This window comes from Dama dama, chromosome 33 (genome assembly GCF_033118175.1).
Source record: "Dama dama isolate Ldn47 chromosome 33, ASM3311817v1, whole genome shotgun sequence".
Taxonomy (NCBI): domain Eukaryota; kingdom Metazoa; phylum Chordata; class Mammalia; order Artiodactyla; family Cervidae; genus Dama; species Dama dama.
In genome coordinates this window covers 39,796,474-39,821,922 of record NC_083713.1, presented here as the reverse complement: position 1 = coordinate 39,821,922, position 25,449 = coordinate 39,796,474, and the positions used below count along the sequence as shown (strand labels likewise).

Below are 25,449 nucleotides of genomic sequence, written 5' to 3'. Positions count from 1 at the left end.
TTTTTAAAATTAAACATTTTGTCTTGAGATCACTATTTATAACACATGCAGTTATAAGAGCTAATGTAGAGCTCTCCTGTCCCCTTTACTCAGTTTATCACAAACAGTAATATCTTGCAAAACTATAGAATGTTATCACAAGGATATTGATATTGACATAGTAAAGAAACAGAACATTTCTGTCACTACAAAGATCTCTTCTGTTGTCCTTTTAAGCCCTCCTCTCCCTTACACCAGGGCTTCCCTGATGGCTCAGATGGTAAAGAATCTGCCTACAATGCAAGAGATGCAGGTTTGATCCCTGGATCAGGAAGATCCTTCGAGAGGGAATGGCTACCCATTCTAGTTCTCTTGCCTGGAGAATTCCATGGACAGAGGAGCCTGGCTGGCTACAGTCCATGGGGTCACAAGGAGTTGGACACAACTAAGTGACTAACACTTTCACTTTTCTCCCTTGTACCAATGTTGACTCCTGGCAACCAATAATCTTTCATTTCATAATTTTGTCATTTCAAGCATTTTTTTTTTTTATCATTTCAAGCATTTTATATAAATGGATGATACAGTATGTAACCTTTTAGAATTAGCTTTTTTTCATTCAGCATAATCCCCTGGGGATTCATCTAAGTTGTGTGCAACAATAGTTTATTCCGTTTAACTGCTGTGTAAGTATTCCAGGGCATGGATAGACCAGTTTGATGATCTATCTGTTGCAGGATGTCTGGGTTGTTTCTACTTTTTGTTATTACAAATAAAACTTCTATGAACATTTGTATATAGGTTTTCATGTGAAACGCAGGTCTTTATTTCTCTGGGATAAATATCCAGGAGTGCAATTTCTGGGTCACGTGGCAGTTACATATTTAGTTTTTATCTTTTTAATTAAAAATTTTTTTATGTATGTATGTATTTGTTTATTTATTTTTGGCTGCCCTGGGTCTTTGTTGCTGCATGCAGGCTTTCTCTAGTTATAGCGAGAGGGGCTGCTCTTCGTTGCGGTGCGCAGGCTTCTCATTGTGGTGGCTTCTCATGTTGTGGAGCACAGGCCCTTCAGTAGTTGTGGTGCATGGTCTTAATTACCCTGCGGCATGTGGGATCTTCCTCGACCAGGGATCAAACCCATATCCCCTGCACTGGCAAGCCAATTCTTAACCATTGGAACACGAGGGAACGTTTCCCAGAGTGGCTGTATCATTTTATATTTCCACCAGTGATGTATGAGTGATCCAGTTTCTGTGCATGCCACCTGATTTTGGGACACTAAATATAGCTTCCCAGATAAATATTAGGACAGTTTTTTTTTTTTTTTTTTAATTTTTGGTACCAATTCTTTGTCAACAAGATTTAGGCCTCTAGCATTCTGGTTGGCTCCTAGGGGTAGGGTGAGGGCATGGAGAATTAGAAAGAGGATGAAGAGCCTAAGAGGACATCTTATTCTGGTTTTCTGACATCTTGTTTTAACCTGTTTCTTTTGTAATTGTATCAGTAATCTCTTTCCCTTCAGGTGGTCTTTTCAAAGGCACAGAAAATCTTGAAGACTAAGAAGAACTAGATTAACTGTAAAAGCTAGAAGAGCTTTGAATTCAGTGAAAGGTAACAGGGCTTTAGCTACAACTCACTAGGTAGTCAAATCAGTCTTTACTAAGTAGCTGGTTTTTAAAGCAAATTCTCTAGGTAAGGAGTGACTCCTCTAATGAAGCCCAGAGATAATTACATCATGCCCTATTTTTCTCTTAGGCAGATATGATTCCTGTTAAAGCCATTGAAATATTTAGACATGACATACACCCAGATCTAGAGTGCAAAAGTGTAGATTGAAAGATTTCTGCCCCAACTCTAAAGATTTTTAATAGACTGTTTTAGACAGAACTTCTAATTATTTTTAAAAATTATTTATTTATTTTTCTATCTATTTATTTATGGCTGTGCTGGGTCTTCATTGCTATGCATAGATTTTCTCTAATCATCACGAGCTGGGATTACTCATTGTGCTGTGTGGGCTTCTCATTGTGGTGGCTTTCCTTGTTGGGGAGTGCAGGCTGTACATTGCACAGGCTTCAGTTGTGGTGTGCAGAGCTTAGCTGTCCCAAGACATGTGGGATCTTCCGGGACCAGGGATCGAACCCATGGCTGCCGCACTGGCAGGCAGATTCTTAACCACTGGACCATCAGGGAAGTCCTAGAACTTCTAATTATTGTATTAAATCCCAAGACTAGTTTAAAAAAACAGTTTTTTAAATGGAGGAATTCTGCGATATGCACATTTTGGTTTGGAAGTTGCCTCTGTCTATTCTGCATTGCCCTTTAGTAGAGAAATCACTCTCTGTTCTAGGAAATAAATTATCATCGTCATCAATGGTATTGATATTGCCCATCCTTCTGGATTAGATTGTTTGATTGTCAAAGGGGAAACAGAAAACTGATTTTTAAACAAAACCAAACTTTCCTTTTGGGCTAGACTCTCCATATTTATGCCTTTTGCTCCCTGCCCTTTGAACCAAATGTTGTGGTAGTTGCTGGTCTATGATTTATATTTCTTCAAGTAAATATGCAACTGCAAAGGAGTTTGACTAGTGCCTGGTGTTACAAAAAAATGTTTATATGGGTTCAAGCTCATCATCTCCTTAGTGCATCAGTACTGTTTCACAGAATTGACAGGGTGATTATTAGTCATTAATAATGTAAATAAGACGGTAGTGGCACTGGCAAAGAATCTCAGCAAGAATTTTTTAAAAGGAAACATTTCGTTGTAATCAATATGTTGTGTAATTAAGGGTTTCCATGTTGATTTGCATAAAGTGAGGTCCACCTGTATTGAATACATACTACAATTTTTCCTCCTTAACATTAACACACAAGAAAAACATAAATGGCTCCTGTGAAAATATAACTATAAATGTCTCCTGATTGCTACTGTTTGAGACAAGAACTGCCAATTTAGCCCCAGATGAGCCTCTGAGAGTTTGATTTGTGTTATTATCTCCTACTAAATCATCGTTCAGGCGCTCTCCTTCTCACATTTGGCAAACGTGGGCCCTCTGGGCTGCTCTGATCAAATTTCTAGGTTGTTATTCCAATCAAAGTGGTCCCAGGTAATGGGGAGGAAAAAAATAGCTTATTGTTTATTAAATAAAAATTAACAACTGTAAAGTGTTTTCTAATTTATTAAATGCTTTCACCTTATTTCATTTAATCTTCTCAACAAAACTGGGAAGCAGAAATTCCAGGCTATCCTCCTTATTTCAAAGATGAGGGATCGGAGGTTCAAAAATACTAAGTGGATTGCCGGGAATAACAAACAATAACTGCCAAAGTCAGAACTCTAGAGTCTAAATACTATTCCTGTAATGTCCAGACTTTTTGTGCAACTTACTGAGAAGAAGGAAGACACCCCTCCCATGGTGGGGAACATTAAAATGCATTTGTCACACTGAAACTTAGCAACACATTTCTCCTTTCTTTTTAAGCCATCTTAACCAGACTCAACATTTATTGGAGGGATTATTACCTGATTGCATTACCTCATTCTTCCTGAACACTGGAAATTTCTATTTCCCCTGACAGACCATTTCACCATTACAAGATAGGGCTAAATCTATATTTAAAATGTTCGTCAGATGGCATGCCATCTTAAAGCAGATTCTCCCAGGATCTTAGTTACTCCTATATTGTCATAAGGAAATGTGAATCCCTGAATCTACCTTCCTACTTTCTTCACTCAGTGGATTCCCTATCAGTTTAAATAATTCACTGCCTGGCCCCTATTGGAAATATTGGCAGGCCATGTGCTTGATCTGCAGAGGGGTTCATATGTCCCTTTAGATGACTCTTTTAATTTAACTGCCTGAATAACTGTGCACAAGTATGGCTTTTGATATCCCTGGATGGATGTCTGCCATTATCCCACATCTGACCACGTGTTGGTATATGTACATGACCATGGATTATTATACATGCAGTAAGGGTACGTAATTTGTTTTTCCCAGCTGATTTCTAACTATAACCCGATTTATTTCATCACTCCCCGCTTTTAAAATTTTGTTTCCTCTCCACAGAGTTAAAAGGGAAAGAAAGAATGAATGAATCAAAGGAGAATGAATTCTGTAAACATTAAAAAACACTTCAAAGTAGGCAAAAAGTGTTTGTGGGCTCAATTATTTTGAGTCTGGTTTGCCTACCTTACCTTTTTTTTAAAGTCCTGTCTCAGTTGTTGCATTTAATTACTATACTGTTTTAAACATTTCACTTCTCACTATGTCTTCTATACTACACATATCATAATAAACACTGGCTATGATCCTAACTTAGGCTTGCTTTAAAATAGACATACTTAAGAATCTGAGCAAGGGAAAAAACCATGCTAACACTCACAAGGCACATTCTTTTCTCACGCCTTCCTCAGCCTATTGCCCAGGGCAGTAAATTGCAGGGTAAAATAACTGGTTTATTATTTGCTGTTTTCTTTCACTCTGTTAAGAAAAGCTACATTGCTGGCAAACTGACAGAAAATTTAAAAATAGAATCCAGTATATTGTATGCATGCTTGGTGAACGTGTTCAACATATAATATTCATGTGAGCTATATTTCTTTTAATTTTTTTTTTTTTTACTGGAATCTACAAAAATGTAGTGAGTGAGTTTTTTAAACTGGGTGGGATAAGCAGAAAGACCATAAGAAAAGCAGGCAATGATTTTTGCCTTCCGCTCTCCCTAAAAACAGAAATAAGTCCTCACCTCACAACTGACCAAAAACATTTTTATTTTTTTGAGGGAAAAGCAGATTTTTAAAAAGCATTGATTTTTTTGAATCTGTGTTTCACTAATACTACCGTATTTAGCTGCTTAGAAAATGCTCAAAATTTTTTCTTACAGTGTAGCTCTTAATGAATCTTCCTTTTTCCTCACCCATGAATTTTCATTACTCTGTGCTTTTGGCCTTGTCTTCTATAAAATGTACCATTTTCACTCACAGTTTAAGACAGGTTTTGATGTTCTTAGTATGACATACTGTATGTAATGTTAGCTGTTTAAAGCTGGAGATCAGATTGTACATAATAACATATGTAGTTTGGATTATATAAACACTACAGGAAGGACGGGAGACAGGGCCCTTCTGTGTACAAATTTCAGATTGCTAGCTGTATGCCTGTTTAGAATGTTAAACACTCCTAACTAGGCAGTGATGAAGTTATTTCTTTAACGACTGTGACTTCTGAAGCTGTAAAGACAAAAAATTTTCAGCTAAAAATAATTTAAAGATGATGCTGGTAAATAATATATTTACTTGCTTGCTACTTAGGGAGCTTTGAGGAGGGGGGAAAATGAATTTTGTTGTCTTCAAAGCTCAATCCAACTGAGCAATTTCTTAAATAACTTGGAGAACATAGCTGAGAAGAGCCAGAGACAGAAGAGCAATGCAAATTGTACATTTCACCCATTATAAAGAAGTTGGAGTCAGGGAACTCTACTAGTCTATTTCCCTAGGATTGTTTCTTTTGGATTTTAACATTTCAGATTGGTCAAGACTAGCCTGTGTGTGGATTTTTTTTTTTTCTTTTTACTGTGTCATTCTTTTATTGTTAACATTGTTGTCCTGCTTTTTCATCTGTTATTGAAAGTTTGGTAACTTTCATGCATTTCAAGAGAAATGAAAACATATTACCATATTTTTCAGCAATGGGACATTTCAGAGTGAAAAAATAAGTCACAGTTCTTCTGGTTTAGTAACTTTATATTTTATTTTAAATATTCATATCTTGCTTTATTTCAGGGAAACTTAAAGGTCGCTGGTATGTTTACTGCTCAACTATCAACACAGTAATAATCAGGCCTTTGAAACTGTGGGTGAAAAATCCAGCAAAAATTTCAGTCATCTTTTATTTATGTAAGGAGATTGTGTGGCATCTTACTTTCTGTCCCTTTTCACAGGAGCTTTATAAACATGGACGCTCCTCTTCCCGGGTATCTTTATATTGGGAAGCTCTGCTGAGGCTGAAGTTTTTATGGGGGAACTTATTTAAAAGACAGTTGTCTTTAAAGGCGTATTTGGCTCAGCAAGGTTAGGGGTTGCCAATAAATCCATTTATAGCAACTTCTGTGTTCCCTGCTCTAAGACACATGATTGGGGTGACCCGTGTATGATGCCCGCAGGCCATGCATGGCAGCGACGGTCCTAAGTAGATCACTCTTAGACCAAGGCTGGTCCAACGGGCTTCGGGTGCGGGCTGGGCTGCGCCTCGCGGGCTGAACTGCCTGCCTGGGAACCCAGGGTTCCCGAATCCATAGGCCCTACCCCAGCTTTCAGTCTTCTGTGGAATAACAAAACATTTTGGGAACTCGGGAACTTAATTTACTGCTGCGGACGGAAACAATAATAGCATCTTTGTGTTTCTCCTACCTCTATGCCTCCCTCCTCCCGCCGATACAAGCATGACGTTGGCACTCCGTGTGTGTGTGCAGACAACACAGGGCCCTCCGTGTCCGTGTGTGTGTGCGCGCGTGTGTGCGTGTAGACAACACAGGGCCAGCCCGGAGAGGAGGGAGGAGGCTGCAGGCACGCGGCCCCGGGGACGTCCGAGGCAATCACCGGTCCCTGAACCTCCCTAATTCGAGTTCGGGAAAGAAAAAGGCACAGCAGGCGAGATGCCCTTTACACCTCCCATCTGCTTTAGCTCATTCTTGCCCTAGAAAGTGAGTGTGTGTAGTTAAGTGAGGCAGAGAAAATTCAAGAAAGCCACACAAGTCACCCTAAAGCATTCACCAAAACTTCAGCTTGGTTAATTGCTCCCAGATGTCCTCCTCGGCTGTTTTCAACAAGCAGCAAGGAGGCGAGGCCAGGCCACTTCACTGATTTTTAGAGGCTGGGGAGAAGAAAACAACAACAACACAATCACCCATTTTGATCCAATCCTGGAAGGGCCCAAACGCAGCCGCGGGGACTAGGCCCCCTGAGCGAAGCTGGGGTCCCTGCGGAAAGTTCGCCCGCCGCGTCCCACCGGTTCCGGGAGCCGCCGCAACCCGGGGCGGGAAGGGACGCGGGAGGCGCGGCCCGGACGGGCGCGCGAGAGGAAGGTGCCTTCGGGAACACGCGCAAGGGCGGGGATTCGCGCTGCCAATGAGGCCCCGGTGTGGGCTGTGCGAGGCGGGGGGACGGGCCGGAGCGCAGCCTTAGCAGTGGCAGCTGCAGGAGCAGCGGCCGCCTTGGGAGCCGGAGGAGAGGCAGCCGCGGAGCGCTGAGCTGGCCGCGCCCCGAGGCCCGGCCCTGGGGGTGGGTAACCGCGCCGAGGAGCTGGAAACTTTCCCGGCAGGTAACTCCCGCCGCCCTGGCGCCGCCGCCGGCCTCCGCGAGTCCCGAGCCGCGCTAGCTGCTGCGGTGCAGAGGGGAGCAGGGGGTCTGGGGAGAGGAGAGGGTGATGGGGAGAGTGGAAAGGCATGTGGGAAAGTTTCTGGAGCTTCCCTGCCCTCCCCCCCCCCCCCCCCTCGTTGGGCACACCCGGGAGCTTTCCGGAGATAGGCACGGACATGTTGTGCGCTCCGGGCCTTGGTCCTGGCGGCTCCGGAGGGTCGGTGCGTTTCCTTCGCCTACCCTCCGCGCCGGACCAATCTGGCCCCGGGCAGAGCTGAGGTTCGGGGGCACCGGGATCTTGCGGCCGCACGCTTGAGTTTCGGGACCACCCCCGCCCGGCGCGCCTCCGCGCTCCCCTTTCCGCCTCCTCTTTAGCATTCGGGCTTGCCAAGGGCCTGGGCTGCGCCTGGTACCTGGGGCGGGGGAGGAGGGAGAGAGGCGCGCCTGGCACGGCGGGGTCCAGAGTGCCCCCGAAGTGTAGATGAGCGCGGGTCGCGAAGTTGGCGGGTTAAACTTAAGCCTCGGGGGGAGCGTAGTGCCCCACTCTGGGTTGAAAGTATTGTTCGCTTCCGAGAACACTGCGATGAGTATATCCACGTTCTTTGGGGGTGGGGTGAGGGGGGGTGAGCACGGATTAGACCTTGAGGGAAGAGTTCGAGATCAGGATTGTTTTTGGAGAATGAAGGGTGCTCACTTCTTTTGGGGGACTTATGTCAGGGCGCACGTTCTTTCTGGGGGACTTTGGGGTGCGGGCGCGCTGCTCTGGGGGTGTGAGGGGCTCCCGGCTTTGGCGCGGCAGCTTTCCGGAACGGCTGGCGAGGAAGGAAGCCCCGAGGCATTATGCGCCGTGTTTGCAGACAGAAACGTCTCTGAACCGGCGTTTTCAAAACTTACTTCACTTATTGTGTAAGGCTCCGGGAGGAAATGTGGCGGTGGCCAGGTAGAATCCCGGCGCCGCGGTCAGGGGTTCAGAGGACAACGGGCTCGACGACAGTCTTCCCCTCCCAGCACCCTCCGGCCCACTGCTGACAGCCCCAGATCCCCGTGCCTCGAAGGATGGGACTCGTCTAGGTAGCTCTGTTCCCTGCAGTGGAGTAGGCTCCTGGAGGTTAGGAGGGTACCTTCATCTTGAACTTGACCCCAGGAGCATCGCCGTCTGGGCGAGATACAAGGGAAAAGGAAGCTGAATCTTCCCGTGGGATGGGCCTCGAACTCTGGCAAGGAAAGAAAGAGCTTGGCTTAGAATCTTTGAGGAATGGGCTTAGGACTGCTGAGGTCATTAACTCCAAATGCCAGGCCATCAGACTGCAGAAGTTAATGTGTTTGGAGGGGGTGGGGATGGGAGAAGAAAGGAGACACCTGGTTAGTTGGTGCGGAGTTGGTATTTCTCTGTAGTGGAAATGAAGGGAGTCTGCCTCTCTGCTTTCGCCTGAGCCGCTACTCACTCACTCTCTTTTTTCCTTTCCTGGGTCTTTTTTCCTTTCCCTTATTCCTGCCAGCTTGGCACTCCTGGGGAGGGGCCGGGGGAGGGAGAGGAGAAGAAAGCAGTTGGGAACCTTCCCTGGCCAACTTGGAGGTATTTAAGATCTGCTACTAGGAAGATTCCAGGATTTTAACAGCTGCTTCTTGATTGCTGGGAATGAAAGAATTTATGAGCCACTGAGAGCTGTTCATTACAGTGGTAGTCTGAATGTTTTACTCATCTAAGCTACTTAAAGACCTCACAAGGGACCTTCCCTAGAGATGCCAGCTTCTGCAAAATTCCTGTCAGCCAGAATGCTTGGTGGGTGTCAGTGAGAACTCATTGTAAGTATATCTTGGCGGTAATAAGATGAAAAGTATGTGGGAGTAAAGGAAATATGGTATCTGACATCCTTCAGGACTTCCTCCTAGGGTTGCTCCTGTTACCTGCCAAGTGAATTCGGTCCAGGCTTCCGGATTGTTGTGATTTGACAATAAGAGGTGGGAAATAGTGTCATCGATTTTAGTGGAGGCAGGAAAGTCCAGAAATAAATTTAAGGTCACTTTTCATGACCCTGTCTTTCAGCTGTGAGGCTGCAAACTTAAGTTTTGCTGGGACGTGGGAGCCATGGTTTTCCTGCCTTTTTGGTTTAGCCACCAGAATGTCTAAATTATCATAATTTATGTCCAGTGTGGAACTAAAACATAACTGATTCATAGTCAGCCTTTTTCTACTTCCCATAACAGCCTGTAGAAAAGAACATTTTGTCTCTTTAACCACACACAATTTATTTGGTGCCATAGTGGGTTTTTGATAGTGGCTGATTGAGGGCACAAATTCAAAGACAGTGGAATTTTCTCGATTAAATTGTTCATTTTTAGGCAACATCCCCTTCTGAGTTGCTGATTAATTCTTTATCTCCCAGGAACATTAAAATCAGTATCCCTGGGCTGGTAGAATTGTAATCCATATTATAATGATGCCTGCCAGCATAGCTGGACGTTTGTGTTATGTCGATGTTTCCATTAGGCGTTTCTAACCCGGTTGTAAAGGTTTCTGTCTGGGTTGGGTTGCAAGTAGGCCGTGCGTCTCAGTCAGAGAGATGGCTTTGTTTTTTATCTTTCTGATGAAAAGTTTAACTTGTTATAGGAGTAGACTTTACACAAGCAAAATAAAGCAGAAGAAATATATGTATTGCTGGGGAGGGATTTGTATTAGTTCCCAGGATAGCTTTGTTTTGAACCATCTTTTAAAATGCATATTTCAATAGTGGAAAAACTAGAACCTCTTCCTAACCCCCGACCGGTATACAGATGTTGTCAGTATACTAGGTTCTTAAGCCTTTCTGGGCCTTAGTTTTCTCATTATCATCCCTAAAATGAGATTATCTTTCAACTGTAAAGTTTTGTGACCGTCCAATAGTTGGAGAAATGTAGGCATTCTGGAGCTAGTGCTGTGATGTTAAAGTAGTACTTTGGCGTTTATAAAGGGCTTTACTTACATATATTTTTCTTAAACCCTCAGTTAAGTAAACTGAGGCTGGGCAAGTTAGATCAGTTTGCTTGAAATCATCTGTAAACAGTGGAGATGAGCTTGAACCTAGGTCTTCTGATTCTTTCTATTCCAGCCTCCATATCTCTCTTTATTTATGAAGTCACAAGTGAATTGGCTAAAACTTGGCAGACAGACTTACGTTACTATGTGGCATTTTCTCATAATATTTCATTTATGAGTTACTTGTGTTTCAGAACCCCAGGGTTAACATCTATGCTTTGATGTCAGAGATTAAAAACAGTTCAGTAATAATGGTAATAGAAAATTCTCCCCAAGAGAGTTTCAGAAATTCATATACCTTAAACTAATCATTTGTTTATTTCCAACTTATTTTTTTATTAAGTAGACTTCAGGATCTGGTGTGATTTATAATCCCAACTAGTAACCCAGACTGCATTCTTAAGGAAATCACTTCTTAAATCTGTGCGTCTTTTTAAAAATAAGTAATGAATATATCATTTGCTTTTCATCTTGGTATCTCTCAGCTGAATTACAAAGCCTGGATAAATGTCCCATTTTTGGTGAAATTGTTCTTGGGCTCTTTCTACTGATGTCTGGATAAATCTGATTTTGCACCACTTGCTGTGCAAAAAGAAAAAAAAAAATTATTCTGTTATGCTATTGGTTTAATGGTAAAGAAGTGGTAGGCTGCAGGTGACCCATTTTCACTGACTCTAAATGTTTATACTGTGTCCTGCTTGCCTATTTAAGAGTAGTGAGTGCAACTTGACACTCATTTGGAAGCTGGTATGGATTTTCTTTAAAGGGTTCTGAAATAAATTATGTGCTAAGCTATAGACTCTTTTATGTCTGAACAACTTGTCCTTCTTCAGCTTCTTAAAATTATTCTCAGAAGACTGTCTTTTCAAAATACTAAGCAATTAATGAGTACCCGTAGTTCGGTTGCTAAGTCATGCCCCACTCTTTGCAACTCCGTGGACTGCAGCATGCCATGCTTCCCTGTCCTTCACTATCTCCTGAAGTTTGCTCAAACTCATGTCTGTTGAGTCGGTGATACTGTCTAACCATCTCATCCCCCTTCTCCTCCTGCTTCAGTCTTTCCCAGCATCAAGGTCTTTTCTAATGAGTTGGATCTTCACATCAGGTGGCCAAAGTTTTGGAGCTTCAGCATCAGCTCTTCCAATGAATATTCAGAGTTGATTTTCTTTGGGATTGACTGGTTTGATCTTGAAGTCCAAGGGACTCTCAAGAGTCTTCTCCAGCATCACAACTCTAAAGCATCAATTCTTTGGTGCTCAGCCTTCCTTATGGTCCAGTGGCCATTCTGACTGGTATGAGGTGATCGTAGTGTTGATTTGCGTTTCTCTAATAATGAGTGATGTTGAACATGTTTTCAGGTGTTTATTAGCTATCTATATATCTTCTTTGGATAAGTGTTTGTTAGGTGTTCTGCCTACTTTTTGATTGGGTTGCTTGTTTTTCTGGTATTCAGCTGCATGAGCTGCTTGTGTATTTTGGAGATTAGTCCTTTGTATCATTTGCTGTTATTTTCTCCCACTCTGAGGGGCCTATTCCCTGGTGCCTCAGATAGTAAAGAATCTGCTGCAGTGCAGGTGATCAGGGCTTGATCCCTGGGTTGGAGATCCCTGCCATTGAGAAGAGAATGGCAGCCCATTCCAGTATTTTTGCCTGGGAAATCCCATGGACACAAGAGCCTGGTGGGCTATAGACCACGGGGTCGCAAAAACACTACTGAGTGACTAACACTTTCACATCCATACATGACTACTGGAAAAGCCATAGCTTTGACTGTACAGGCCTCTGACTGACTGTAAAAAGGCTTCCATCTCCAGGTGTGTGTGGAGAGAGAGAGTTATGAAGCAGTATTTGCTAATAAAGTTGGGAGAAGAGTTATCAGTGTGCTAGAAGGGGACAAGAGCAGCAAAACAGAAGAATGGCTTCTGGTTTTTATTATCAGAATAGATTTTGAAGGATAGGAGAGGACTTTAGATAAAGAAGGCTCTTGGGAAACATCTTGTACAGCATAGAACGGGTTCTGGTTTGGGTTGTCCATGTTACTGATGGGAGTAACCCTTCTAGGATAGATGTCCTCTTTAGGGGTGCCCAAAGGTGTGTGTGTGATCAAGGAGAATATTCTGGAAAGAAGAGTCGCATAGGTAGAAATGTCAAGGACAAGAAAAGCATTGCAGAAGGACGACATAGTCCCTGGATTTTAGTCCCCACAGATTTTGCCACTACCATGAGGGAATTTATTAGTAGAAATCTTCCAGTCACAACTATATGTAGACGTGAACCCAAGATGTTCAGCCATATGGCCCAGAGCCATGGTGACTCACCACCCTCCCTTCCATACCCGGAAGAGACTTAATACCTCTGTGAGTTGGGGGTTGGATTTGGGGAAGTCTCTAAGCAACACTTGGGTGTGATCTTTTCATGCATATATACTCATGCAAAAGTAGGATCGTATATTACATGAACTTTTGAAGAAATACGAAAGAGATTTGACATACAAAGGTGCATATAATGTATTTGCACAGTTTGTAGTACAGTGTAGGCTTATGTGATATGCACCCTTTGCCCCACCCCTGTTATATCAATACATTCTTTGGCACAGCCTTAATGGCTGTTTTGTAAATTCATTACATACATTACTATAATTTGTTTAACCAACCCATTTTGACATTTAGGTGTTTGGAAAGAAATCTCTTAGGCTATCAGAGCCCTTTGTCTCAGGATGTGATTTATTCACCATTAAATCAAAGGATCCAATAAAAAATAAAGTAAAAAAAAAAAGTCAGAGAGCCCAGCACATTGGGATACCTGGCTGCTGGTAGTTTCAGAACCTCACATCATCAAGAAACTGACTCTTTTGAGGACTGGGGGCGGGGGGTGGGCAGTGGGAAGGGATGGACTTGGACACAGTGCTCTATTTAAAATGGATAACCAGCAAGGACCTGCTGTAGGGCACAGGGAACTCTGCTCAATGTTTTGTGGCACCCTGGATGGGAGGGAGTTTGGAAGAGAGTGGATATATACATGTGTATGGCTGAGTCCCTTTGCTGTCTACCTGAAATATCACAGCATTATTAATCAGCTATACTCCCAATATAAAATAAAAACATAAAAAACCCCCCAAAACAAAGCTGAATCTTTGTTCTCAGCTCCAATTTGGGAAAACCCTGGCGAGAACTCAGATTGGCTTGATGCCAGCCAACAGTTAGAGTTGGCAAGTCTCCGTTAGGTCCACAAGATGGGACTGTGGGGAGACCAAGTGTCCCACACCGAAGGGGGTTATTATTAATAGAAAAGGGAGTGAAATTTTCTCAGTCGTGTCCGACTCTGTGACCCTGTGGACTATATAGTCCATGGAATTCTCTAGGCCAGAATACTGGAGTGGGTAGCCTTTTCTTTCTCCAGGAGATCTTCCCAACCCAGGGATCGAACCCAGGTCTCCCACATTGAGGGAGCTGGGTAAACAAAAAGGGCTTGCTGCCTAATGCAGGATAGGTTTCCAGAAGTGGTATTACTGGTCATAACTCCATACCAATATGCAGAAGAATATGAACCTTTTTAATGCTCCTGTGATATATACACTATAGTCATGAGAGCAGTAGACTTTTCCACATTCTGCGGGTATCTGAATGGCTGCATGCTCAGGCACTTGGATAACAGGGTATTGAATTACTGCAAAAAAAAAAAAGAGAGTTGGTCATTATTCCCATGTAACCCATTATACTCCCTTCTGTCTGCCATGCTTTATTCTAAATTACTGGGGATTAGTAACATCAATTATTAATGTTTATTGAGTGCTTGTTGACTCTGAGCTAGATGACTGAATTTAAAAAATTATGTGGGAATGAAACCGTGTTGTTCTTTCTTCACCCATTGTCCTACATACACAAAGCGCTGTGGCAGAGGTAATCTTTTGCCCGTACCGCAGCATTCCCCGTCCTGGTCCTCCCTCCCTTCTTGTGGTTTAAACTAGCAACCCTTTATTTGCTTGGAATTCAGAAACTGGAGCTGAGTTCTGCTGGGTGGTTTTTCTGCCTGGGTCTGGGCTCACTCAGGCTCTGGTGGTTGCATGATTCATTGCAGGGGCCACTGCTGTAATAATTTACCACGTTGCTTGATAATATAATCCTGTTTTTGGTTAGTTTTCCATTGCCCATGTGTTTCAGGGTAGATTGGGTGTATTTTCTGCCCCAGGTAGTGAATCTTGATTAAGCCAAGTCAACTTTAGTAACACCATACCTGTTGCTAGTGACTGGTTAATGAGTAAGTGTGTGACCAACTATTTTTCCCACCATACTGGGAGCCCACTATTGTCAGCAAAATAAAACAGGTTGACACTCTGAAAATCACAAAGATGGAAGGGGCCTAAGACCACAGTGACTTTTTTTTTAGTTGCAGAATTAACCAACCCTGAAACCACTGTGACTCAGAACTTCTTATGTGGGGAATTTTTTTTATTGTTTGAAGCAGTGATTCCCAAAGTAAAGTATGCCAGACCATCCAACATGGGAAGAAATAAAATATTAGAAGTTTGTCTAGAAAAAAGCTTTACTAATATTTAATAGATGAGTTGACACTAGTTGGTATATCTGAGAGTCTTCTGTCACTTAGGTTATATAAGGTCGCCTGAGGGCAGAGGAGGCATTTTATAACCTGCTGGAATTGACAATGGCATCCTCATTCTTATCCTTGCCTTTGGTGAACTCTATCCATGTAAATAGATTTATGGGTTATATCATCTGGTTTTAAGTAAATTGGCTCCTACAAAATAGGCAAGTGGTTTAAAAAAGATTCTTACAAAGAAAGTTAAATGATAATGATGTAAATCTAAAATCCATAGGAATAAGAAAATGTCTTATTTGAGATTAGGAAATGGCTTTTATTTATTTTTTTTAGGAAATGACTTTTAAATCAAATTTAATGAGTTGGCACCAACATTGTGTGTAGATGTATATTAACAAATACAAATAAACTTGGGAATACTGTTTGAATCATTCTCATCCTTTAAAGAGCTTTTAATGGATGTTTTATCATGTATGGGCTTCCCTGGTAATTGATAACTCTAGGGCTTTCCTTATGGCTCAGCTGGTAAAGAATTCACCTGTAATGCGGGAGACCTAGGTTCAGTCCCTGGGTTGGGAAGGTTCCCTGGAGAAGGGAAAGGCTACTCACTCCAGTATTCTGGCCTGGAGAATTCCATGGACTGTATAGTCCATGGGGTCACAAAGACTTGGACATGACTGAACGACTTGAAGTGTTTTAATTACATATAAGCTATTAGGGGTACAGGTTTACTTCCCTTTTTTTTTTTTTTTTTTTTACTGTTAGGGCTACATGACCAAAAGGTTTTGAGACCACAGTTTTAGTCACTTATTGTCCCTTATTTTCATGTAGTTTTATTACTTAAAGCCAAAAACACCACAGCTGATGTAAGGACAGGGAAGACCCCTGGCAGTTCCCATCTAGGTTTCAAGATTCTCTCTGATATGATTTGTAACTTTCTTTACCAGACCCAGCTGTCCTCTGTCTGTCTGCCACTGAGCCCCTGCTGGGTCCATTGCTAACCTACTTCTTTTCAATTTTGCCTCCGAAGACCTGTTCTCCCCTCCTCCCACTGAAATTTTCATCGTCCTTAAAGGCTTAGCTCAAGTAAATAGTACTTTCTCATTCACATTTTTCTGATTTCCCTCTTCTGCCTCTAAATGGTTCCTTCTCTTTCACCTCCCTAGCACATTGCTTGTACATTGATTATAATGTTTTTCTCTGTTTGCCTTTTTATTGAAAAGTCATTTGCCTGCTTGCTTTGCCTATGGGTCGTAGGCTTCTTGGTGGTTGGGGTTCAGCTTGCCTTAGTCATTTTATATAATTGTTTCCCCTTCTGAGAGAAAGGGAGGCACGCGGAGAACTCACAGGTGTTAAATCCCCTTCTGTGCTGATTACCAGGGGGAAGGCGTCTTTCCTCCAGCCCCCTGCAACATTAGGAGGTAGAAAGCGCCATATACCTGTGAGGGCTCTGAGAGCAGGGAGCACACACGGTCAAGACAGGAGGATCTGGGATCCAGACCACAGTCACTTTATTTCAAAACTGTCTTGTCTGCCCTCATACATGTTGCCTGCAGTTACATGTTGTCCTTCTTTCACGTGGGAACACTGGCATGAGTGAAAATGGAAAACTCCGTGGGATGTTGCTACAAAAATATTCCTGGACCATCCTGGGCAGGTATAGAGAGTTCAAAGGAGAGTCTGCTCTCCTTGTGCAGTAATAGGAAAGGCCTGGAGGATTTTATGTGTGAAGATCTAAATGCCTATGGACAGTTAGCTGTCTGCAAGTACCCCCAAGCAAAATCATGGGCGATAATAAGTCTGCAATAGGGTCTGGCCTGAGGGTCCGCGTTGAGAGACAAGTGGTGAGGTTCTCTACTCTGCTCAGCTGAATCAAATTGTTTATGCCTATATTCTCTCTGGTGAGGATAATTGAGGGTTGACAGGTTGTCAGCTTTCAAGTTGAACCATGTTAGATATATGCTATCATGATGGAAAACAGGCGTCTCTCCAGGGTTTTGAGAGTCAGATGACGGAATGTATATAAAAGGATTTTGAATGTTGTAAATTGCCTCCTAGATGCAAAGGAGACATCAAATTTGATTCTTTCCTTGTCGTAGTGACTTCTAGCTTAGATTTCTTTGTTAGCCATTTTTGTTCTCTTTTAAGTGAATTTCCAAAGGATTTTTTTTTTTAAGTGTTGGGGTTCTTAAATGGAATAGGATGCAGTTTTTCTAAACAAACAAACAAACAAAAACCCAAAACCAAACTACAGATATTAGTTCACAGCTTGCTATAAAACTTTTAGCTGTGGAGTAAGTAGAGTTTGTGGTAAAGTGAATTTATCTTGGGATTTAGTTGTTCAGATACCCATAGAATCCATTTATAAGAATGGAACCACTTCTGGTGCATAAAGATGGGGGTCTTTGAGGTGAGTTACTGGGAATCCTTAAGTACCATCAATGGTCGAAGAGGTTTGACTTGGGGTTATATTTTGTTTCGTGTTTTGTTTCTGGAAGCCAGTAACTTATTTTGAGGAGTCATTGCAGAGGATTTGGGGAGGGAGCCTTCAAAATATCTCTAGGTGGTTTTGAAAGTGAAAACTCGGTGTGGTTTGCAACTTAAGAATTTGAAATCTGTTCTATTGAAGATTTCCAAGAAAGTGGATGTGAATAACTAAACTTTTGCAGTGGCTATTTTCATATTACAGAGCATGACATAAATGAAAACATGTTAACTTAACAAGTAAGTTACCAGAGAAGGAAATGGTGACCCACACCAGTATTCTTGCCTGAGAAATCCCATGGGCAGAGGAGCCTGGTGGGCTACAGTACATAGGGTTGCAAAGAGTCGTACACGACTTAGGGACTAAACCACCACCACCACCACCATGATGATAACTTACAGACTCAAAAGACAGAAGTGCTGCTTCGTACATTGTGAATAGATGCAGTTGTGAGTATTTGATGATTCAGGGTTCTTGAAGCACGCATGTGACTTAAGAGAACCTTGCCTCAGAGTGGTTTATCTCCATAAGGCAGCACTTCCCATGGTGGGTTCCACAGAAACTGATTCTCAGGAAGTTAATAGATATTATGCAGGGAAACAAGGTTTATGTTTAAGTGGGAAGATCAGGGTTAATCAAAGTAAAACAGGTATTTAACTGCAGAACTTTTGACCATCCTTATTTCTAGTATTCATTCTCAATCTCCTTGAAGGGAAACAGAGGATTTAATATTTCCCAAATGCATTAAATTGTAGAAACATTTGCTAAGCATCTTTTGACCAGCAGACAATGTTGGATTGGTTAATTTGCTTAAATTATTTTAAAGCAAATCCCAGACATTATATAATTCACCTGACAAACTTTAGTATGCATTTCTAACTACGGACTTAAGGACAAAAATCACCACCTCTTTATCACTTTAAAGAAAATTAACTAATTTCTTACTGTTATCTAATTGTTCCCCAAATGTCATCTGTCACCATTTCTCATTTTGGGAATCAGGATTTGGTCAAGGTTTACATACTGCACTGTGGGCTGTTGCTTTTGTCCCTGTCGCTTTTTTAAATCTAGAAAAAGACTATCTTGCCACCTCCTCCCTCCCTCCTGACCTTCAGAAGAGAGCTTGTAGGATGTACATATCTGGATTTGTTTCCTTGTGGTGGTGTTTACCTTGTTCTTCTGTCCCCTTTATATCCTCTAAACTAGAAGTTTTCCTTTAATCTCAAGGCAAGTTTAGATTCAGGTTAAATATTTTTTGCAAGACTATGTCCTAGACTATGCTTATGATTTGAGAATAGGCAATTTAATTTAGAATTCTTAAGTTACTTTTAAAAATACAGTGTGACTTACGGTTTGTTTGGAAATTTATGAGTATATCAAGGGAGGGATGCAAGTTTGACTGACTCCAGTTGTGGTTGAAAACATGGTGGTGGTATTCTGAGTAGCTGGCTTAGTTAAATTGGTATAAGTTTTTTGTGTATCTTAAGATTATAAACCATGTGACTCTTGGGTAAAGTGGCTTGAGTGTTAAGTGTTGCTGGTGGTGGAATTTTATTCAGAATGACAAGTTATCTGAGTTATAATGGTAAAACATGGTTCTATAAAGATTTATTTCTAAACACATTAATTTGGAAATATGCATTAATTCTACCTACACTCAATAAATTTTAACAGTATTTTTCTGATAAATGCTTATGCTAATTTGAAGTACAACCATAAATCTACATACTCCCTCAGGGTGATAATTTTATATGTGCATTGTCTTAGAAATTCAGACATGTAAATAAAAATTCATATTATAACTGACTTTGCTAACTTAATTTTATATTTAAGTTTTTTCCCTTGATATCTTTCCAAGTACTTGTTTTATGTCTGGGAAAAATTAAAGGAGCTTGGTGTGTATTAATGAAGACTAGTATGGTATATATAAAGTAGCTTTGATGGATGGATGAAACCTATCGTTGGCAAATCCCAGCATAGTCTTAGGTTTAACCCCTTAGTGGGCAGCAGTACTATTCCATATGTTACAGTTTGCCTTTTGTGAATAATAAGGTGCCTTGGATAGAGTAGTGCTTTGTAACTAAACAACACAGCTTTTTTCTCTTCCTTAAAAAAAAAAATACTAATCTGTAGGAGGATGAGACATTCCTGGTGGCTCAGTGGTAAAGAATCTGCCTACAGTGCAGGAGACGTGGATTTGATCCCTGAGTGGGGAAGATGCCCTGGAGTAGGAAATGACAATCCACTCCAGTATTCTTGCCTGGAAAATCCCACGGACTGAGGAGCCCGGCGGGCTACAGTCCATGGGGTTGCAGAAGAGTCAGACATGACTTAGCAACTGAAGAACAACAACAAATATATAGGAGATAGTGAAAAAAGCATGATCTTTGAAGCTAGATGAACCATAGGTGGTTTACTGGATTGCTGTCTCTTTGTAAAATGGGATAGTAATTCCTGTATCGTAGGGTTCATGCCAAGACTAAAGGTGAGAACCTATACAAAATAATTAGCACTGTGCTTGCCTAATAGGTGCCCCAAACAGGTCCTTTTCTCCCTTCTTCTCTTAACCCTATTTTTAAATTAAACTTTCTGGAGCAGTAAATGAATGAAAATTTTCATTTGTTCCGAGCGTTTTAGAAATTGCTAATTTTAAAATACTTGTTATAGGAGTCCAGATAAGAATTTGATTTCTTTTTTAAAAATTTTTATTTTTAATTGGAGGATAATTCCTTCACCCTATTGCCTTAGTTTCTCCCATACATCAACAGAGACTAGCCATAGGTATACAAGAACTTGATTTCAAGATAACCTTCATGTGTGGTTTGTCAGTCACTTATATTAAAACAACTAGACAGATGTCTGTATGAAATGTTTTGAACAAATAAATGAGACATTTTTAGATGGTAATATATAAAGGAGAAGGAACCAGAGAATAAAACGGATATTCTATTATTGCCATGAGGTTATTGCTAACAAACCGCCTGGTTTTAATGAAATTCAGTATGTTAAAAAGTCCATTTATTTACTAAATCTGTGAGACCGTGAGCTACTTCGAAGACTTTCAGTCGAGTTTTGCTGGAGTGCGGTTTACAATAATTAACTTTATTTTATTTAGATGGTGTAAGTGCCACTCTCCAGTCATAGGTGTGTGTTTATGAACAGGGTTGTTGCCAACCAAGAGTTCAGGCTTCTTGCAGAGGAGAGGCATCGGTGCTACTCCAAAGGGCCCCGGATCCTCATCAGTGGGGAGCACTCTCTTTATTGGCTTGTGCCCTGTTAATGACTCACGGAAAGGGAGAATTAATATATCCATGGTGCTAGTGATAAAGAGCCCACCTACCAATGCAGGAGACTTAAGAGAAGCAGGTTTGATCGCTGGGTTGGGAAGATCCCTTGGAAGAGGGCATGGCAACCCACTCCAGTTTTCTTGCCTGGAAAATCCCATGGACAGAGGAGCCTGGTGGGCTACAGTCCATGGGGTTGGAAAGAGTCAGACACGACTGAGTGACTTAGCATGCACGCACACGCACGCATGTTTTGAACAGCAGAAGTCAAAGAACAGTTTGGAGGCTACTTAAGTAGGCATATATGGGTGAAGAAAGACATGTTTTCTTCTACCAGCTGTTTCTAAGTCTTGGGGCATTTGGCTTTGTTAATGGCTTGTGCAAAAAAAGGTCTGAAGAAGATGGAGTCTCCTGCTGCTCCCTGCCCAGGTAGTACCGTACCTACTTCCTGTGAATGACCTTGATTCTTTAAGGGTACTTAAGTCCAGCTGCACTGGAGTATTTTTACACTTTTTTTTTTTTCATACCATGAAGTCACAGTTTGTTTATCCCTTCCTTTCTGAAATGTTCTGCTTAAGCAAGAAGGACTCCTTAGACTGTCCTGCTCTACCTACCAAAGTCAAGCCAGGAGGACTCAAAGGACATGATTTCCCCCTCCCGTCACGGAAAGAGTGAAGAGACACCATTACTAGGGGGCTAGTGATTGGGTTCTAAGCTGATGGGATTTATAAACATTTGACCCTGCCACGGCTTCTTTTTTTGCTTTCTTCATTAAGAGCAGTTCTTAGCTGGTTCAACTGAATGTAATATCCTTAAAGAGTTTTAGAAGTAAAAAGTTACCATGAAGGTGCTAACTGTTTGACAAATTAGAATCTGTTTCCACTTGTCAAAGGGTGGTGGAAGTCTTGCATTAATTTCCCCAAGAGTATTTATTGAGGGCTGTCATTGTGCCCTTCTGAGTTTGAGGCCCAGCTCTGAGTCAGTCTGAGGAGATAAGTGCTTGCAGAGTCCAAGTGTGTGCAGCAGGAGAGAAGAGGAGGAAGGAAGGAAGGAGGAGGAGGCGGCAGGAGAGGTGGGGCTGGTAGCTGGCATGGGGGTGGGGCTTCAGAGAGGAGATGGAAGATACCTAGCACTTGGTCAGGTGGGAGAGAGGGTGAGGGGCTTTCTCTGAGCAAGCCCAGCAGAGGCTGGGAGGCATGAAAATACAAGTTGTGTTTGGGGTGCTGTTACTAGAACAGATGGTGCCTGGCATTTGGGTGCAGTGGCAGGCAGGGGAGAGCCAGATTGCAGAAGGCCTTGCTTGCCAGGCTAAGAAGCGTGGACTTGATCCTGTAAAGCAAGTGATAGCTGTCAAAGGTTTTAAAGCAGGGAGATGATGTAATCAGAGCCGCATGTTGGAGGAAAGCTTTGGCGGCTGTGATGTGGAGGGGAGGCTGGCATGGGGACAGATGGATGGCAGGGTTCGCTGCGATGAGGCTTTTGAAGTAGGTCGGGTGAGAGCTGATGTTTGAGGCCCGAGTTAGTGGGAGGAAGAGAATGAAAGTCAGTTGAACATCTTTTATCGTGGATTTAGCTAAGAGTCGGACATGACAGAGCGACTTCACTTTCACCTTTCACTTTCATGCATTGGAGAAGGAAATGGCAACCCACTCCAGTGTTCTTGCCTGGAGAATCCCAGGGCTGGGGGAGCCTGGTGGGCTGCCGTCTATGGGGTCGCACAGAGTCGGACACAACTGAAGTGACTTAGCAGCAGCAGCTCCTGTTACGTTCACAGAAACTTTGCAGAGTGCTGTTGTCCTTATCCTCGTTTTGCAGAGAAGGAAACGGGCTCAGCCAAGCTTCGAGTGCAACTTGCCAGTCCTGTGTCACCAGGCTTTTATTTTTATTTATTTATGTAATTGTTTGTTTACTTTTGGCTGTGCTGGGTCTTCGATGATGCTCTGGCTTTTTTCTAGTTGTGGCGAGAGAGGGTTGCTCTCTAGTTGCAGTGGATGGGCTTCTCATTGCAGTGGCTTCCCATTGCAGAGCACATGTTCTAGGGTGTGTGGGTTCAGTAGTTTGCGGCAAATAGGCTAAGTAGTTGCAGCTCCTGGGTTCTAGAGTGCAGGCTCAGTAGTTGTGGCACTTGGGCTTAGTTGCTCCAGGGCATGTGGGATCTTCCTGCACCAGAGATCAAACCCGCATCTCCTGCGTTGGCTGTCAGATTCTTTACCACTGAGCCACCTGGAGGGATGAAAACACCAAAGGGTGTGTATGGGAAGGTGAGTTTTGCAGTGGAGTAGATGCTGCTTCCAGAAAAGAAAAGAGCTACATGGCAGCAGCTTGAAGGCAGAGAGCAAGGCTGCTTCCAGGCTGGGCGGCGAGCGAGGGATGGTGAGTGTTATCAGGAACCGAAAACTCTCAGGACAGGAAGGGCATTTCGAGGCCTCTCTGGGATACCCAGCTGGGAATGCTCAGTGGGCAGGAGGAAATGGGGTTTCTCAAGCGGCATCCCCGCTTCCCTGTAGAAACTCCTTCACGTCCTCTGGATGGGCTTGGAGTAGAACTCCCATAGGAGGTGGATAACAGCCCTGGCTCCTGTAGCTTCTAGTTCCAGAGCAGAATTGTGGTGCATGCAGGAATCACCTGGGCTCTGCCTGCACATTTCCAGGCCTGCCTGAGGTGGTGTTTCACTTGGTCTGGAGTGGGGTTTGGCAGCTATGTTTGTATCAAAATCTTGGGGTGAGTGAGGAAGGGTGCAACCAGAGCCTACTTTTGAGGATGTTTGACTCTGAATGGCCTAAACTGTCCTTTCATTTTACTTCTGTCATGGAGCTTTTGAGAGCTCCTTGAACAACATGGCTTTGATCTCTGGTGAAAAGGAACACCGAGGAAAATTGCTTGCTTTTTTTTTTAAGGAACTTACTATGTACATTCCTATTTAGTTCTACCAAGGATGCTTTTTAGTTATTTGGATTCATACACAAAAGTAGCAAGCCCTCAAAATTAGATTTGGGTTTTTTTTTTTTTGCCTTTTAAACAGACCTTTGGCAAGAAGTTTCTAGTGAAATTAGATTCTGAGTATTTTTCTTGTTTATGAAAAAGAGGTTGGAGGAGGGAACCTGGGGTGTGGAGAGTGAGGAATAATATCATAGGGTTTTTGGTTTGCCTGGGAGTGGCCTGGGTTGTCACAGATGAAAAAGTCGCCCAGTGGGGATCTGATGTATAGCTTGGTGACTATCATTAATGATGGTGTATTACAGATTTGATCATTAGCAATGCTGTATTATAGATTTGATCATTAATGATGGTGTATTATAGATTTGATCATTAATGATGGTGTATTACAGATTTGAAAGTTGTTGAGAAAGTTGGTCTTAAAATGTTATGGCCACACAGAGACACAAGTGGTAACATTGTAAGGGATGGAGGTATGAACTAACCTTAAAGTGGAAGTTGTTTTGCACTATGTATCTGTGTCAAACCATCATGTCATATGCCTTAAACTTGCACATATGTCAACAACATGTCAATAAATCCCGGGAAAAAAGACACCAAAAAGGACTCAACTCTTTGAAGTCTAGGTTTTAAACTCAGTTGGCCTACTGGTTATTACACCATTTGCTATGTTATTAGTATTGAACCCCGTCTAGATTCCTCTCCCCTTCCTCTCTGTCAGTTGGGTCTTTTTTTTTTTTTTTCCTATTGAGATAGAATTGACGTGTAACATTATATTAGTTTCAGGCTTGCAATGTAATGATCCAGCATTTGTAGATACTGTGAAATGACTACCACAGTAAGTCTCCTTAACATCCATCACCACACATGGCTACAATTTTTTTCCCTTGAAATGAGAACTTTTTTTTTTTTTTTTTTTTTTTTATGGAGGTAGAATCAGAGTAGGAAATAGGCTGTAGAAGAACAGTTGGGGTTTGGTTGGTCAACATGAGAACAGGTTGTGTTTTTGAGTCAAGGTAAAACTAGTCAGAAGATCACAAGACCATGAAAAATGAGTTGAGTTGGGATTCAGAGGACCATTTCTCTACTGAATGGAATAGTAGTGCATGGCACAGCTGCTGGAAATAGGCTATATCATCTCCTGGAGAATTTCCCTGTCCTAATGGAGACTTGAGGGCAGTTGTTTCTCAGTTACGTCCCCGTACACTGGAGTCTCCACACTGGTCTCCTAGAGGCATTAGTGACCATCTATAACTGTTTCTAAGACAAACACTGCATTTGCCTTCCCACTGTGGTGAATGCTGATGAGGAGAAAGATAAGATTCTGAAAGACCAGACTGGTCACAACACTATCTACATTTGACAAGATGCTGGTCAGTAATGCAGAGATGTGGCAGTGGCTGAAATGCAGGAAGATGCCAAATGCCAAGTGTAATTAACAAGGCAGTGGGGTTGGCTGAGCTCATCCTTTTCTACCTACCAAGTAATAGAAAGGGATTTTATTTATTTATTTTATTTTTATTTTTATTTTTTTATTAGTTGGAGGCTAATTAAACTTTCAAGTATACACTACAGTATCATTGGGACTTCTCTGTTGATCCAGTGGTGAAGACTCTATGCTGCTTATTTAGGGGACGTGGGTTTGATCCCTGGTTGGGGAACTAAGATCCCACATGCCTCGAGGCATGACCAAATCAAACCAAAACAAAAAATAAGCCCCCACCCAGCTGGTAAAGAATCCGCCTGCAATGCAAGAGACCTGGCTTTAATCCCTGGGTTGGGAAGATTCCCCTGGAGAAGGGAAAGGCTACCCACTCCAGTATTT

At 42.3% G+C, this 25,449-nt stretch overlaps 1 protein-coding gene across 9 annotated transcripts in view; it reads left to right on the top strand.

Annotated features, from left to right (window-relative positions):
• The first annotated feature begins 7,159 nt into the window (after positions 1-7,159).
• The window catches only part of TANC1 (tetratricopeptide repeat, ankyrin repeat and coiled-coil containing 1), a 245,557-nt gene continuing 227,267 nt past the window's right edge, over positions 7,160-25,449 (top strand). For 8 of the 9 annotated variants that reach the window (XM_061135357.1, XM_061135354.1, XM_061135353.1 and 5 more), the window contains exon 1: positions 7,163-7,307. The gene's annotated coding sequence lies outside the window, so the exon portion shown is untranslated. Of the gene's footprint in view, positions 7,308-25,449 lie in introns of all 9 variants that reach the window. The other variant, XM_061135350.1, reaches the window with a different exon arrangement.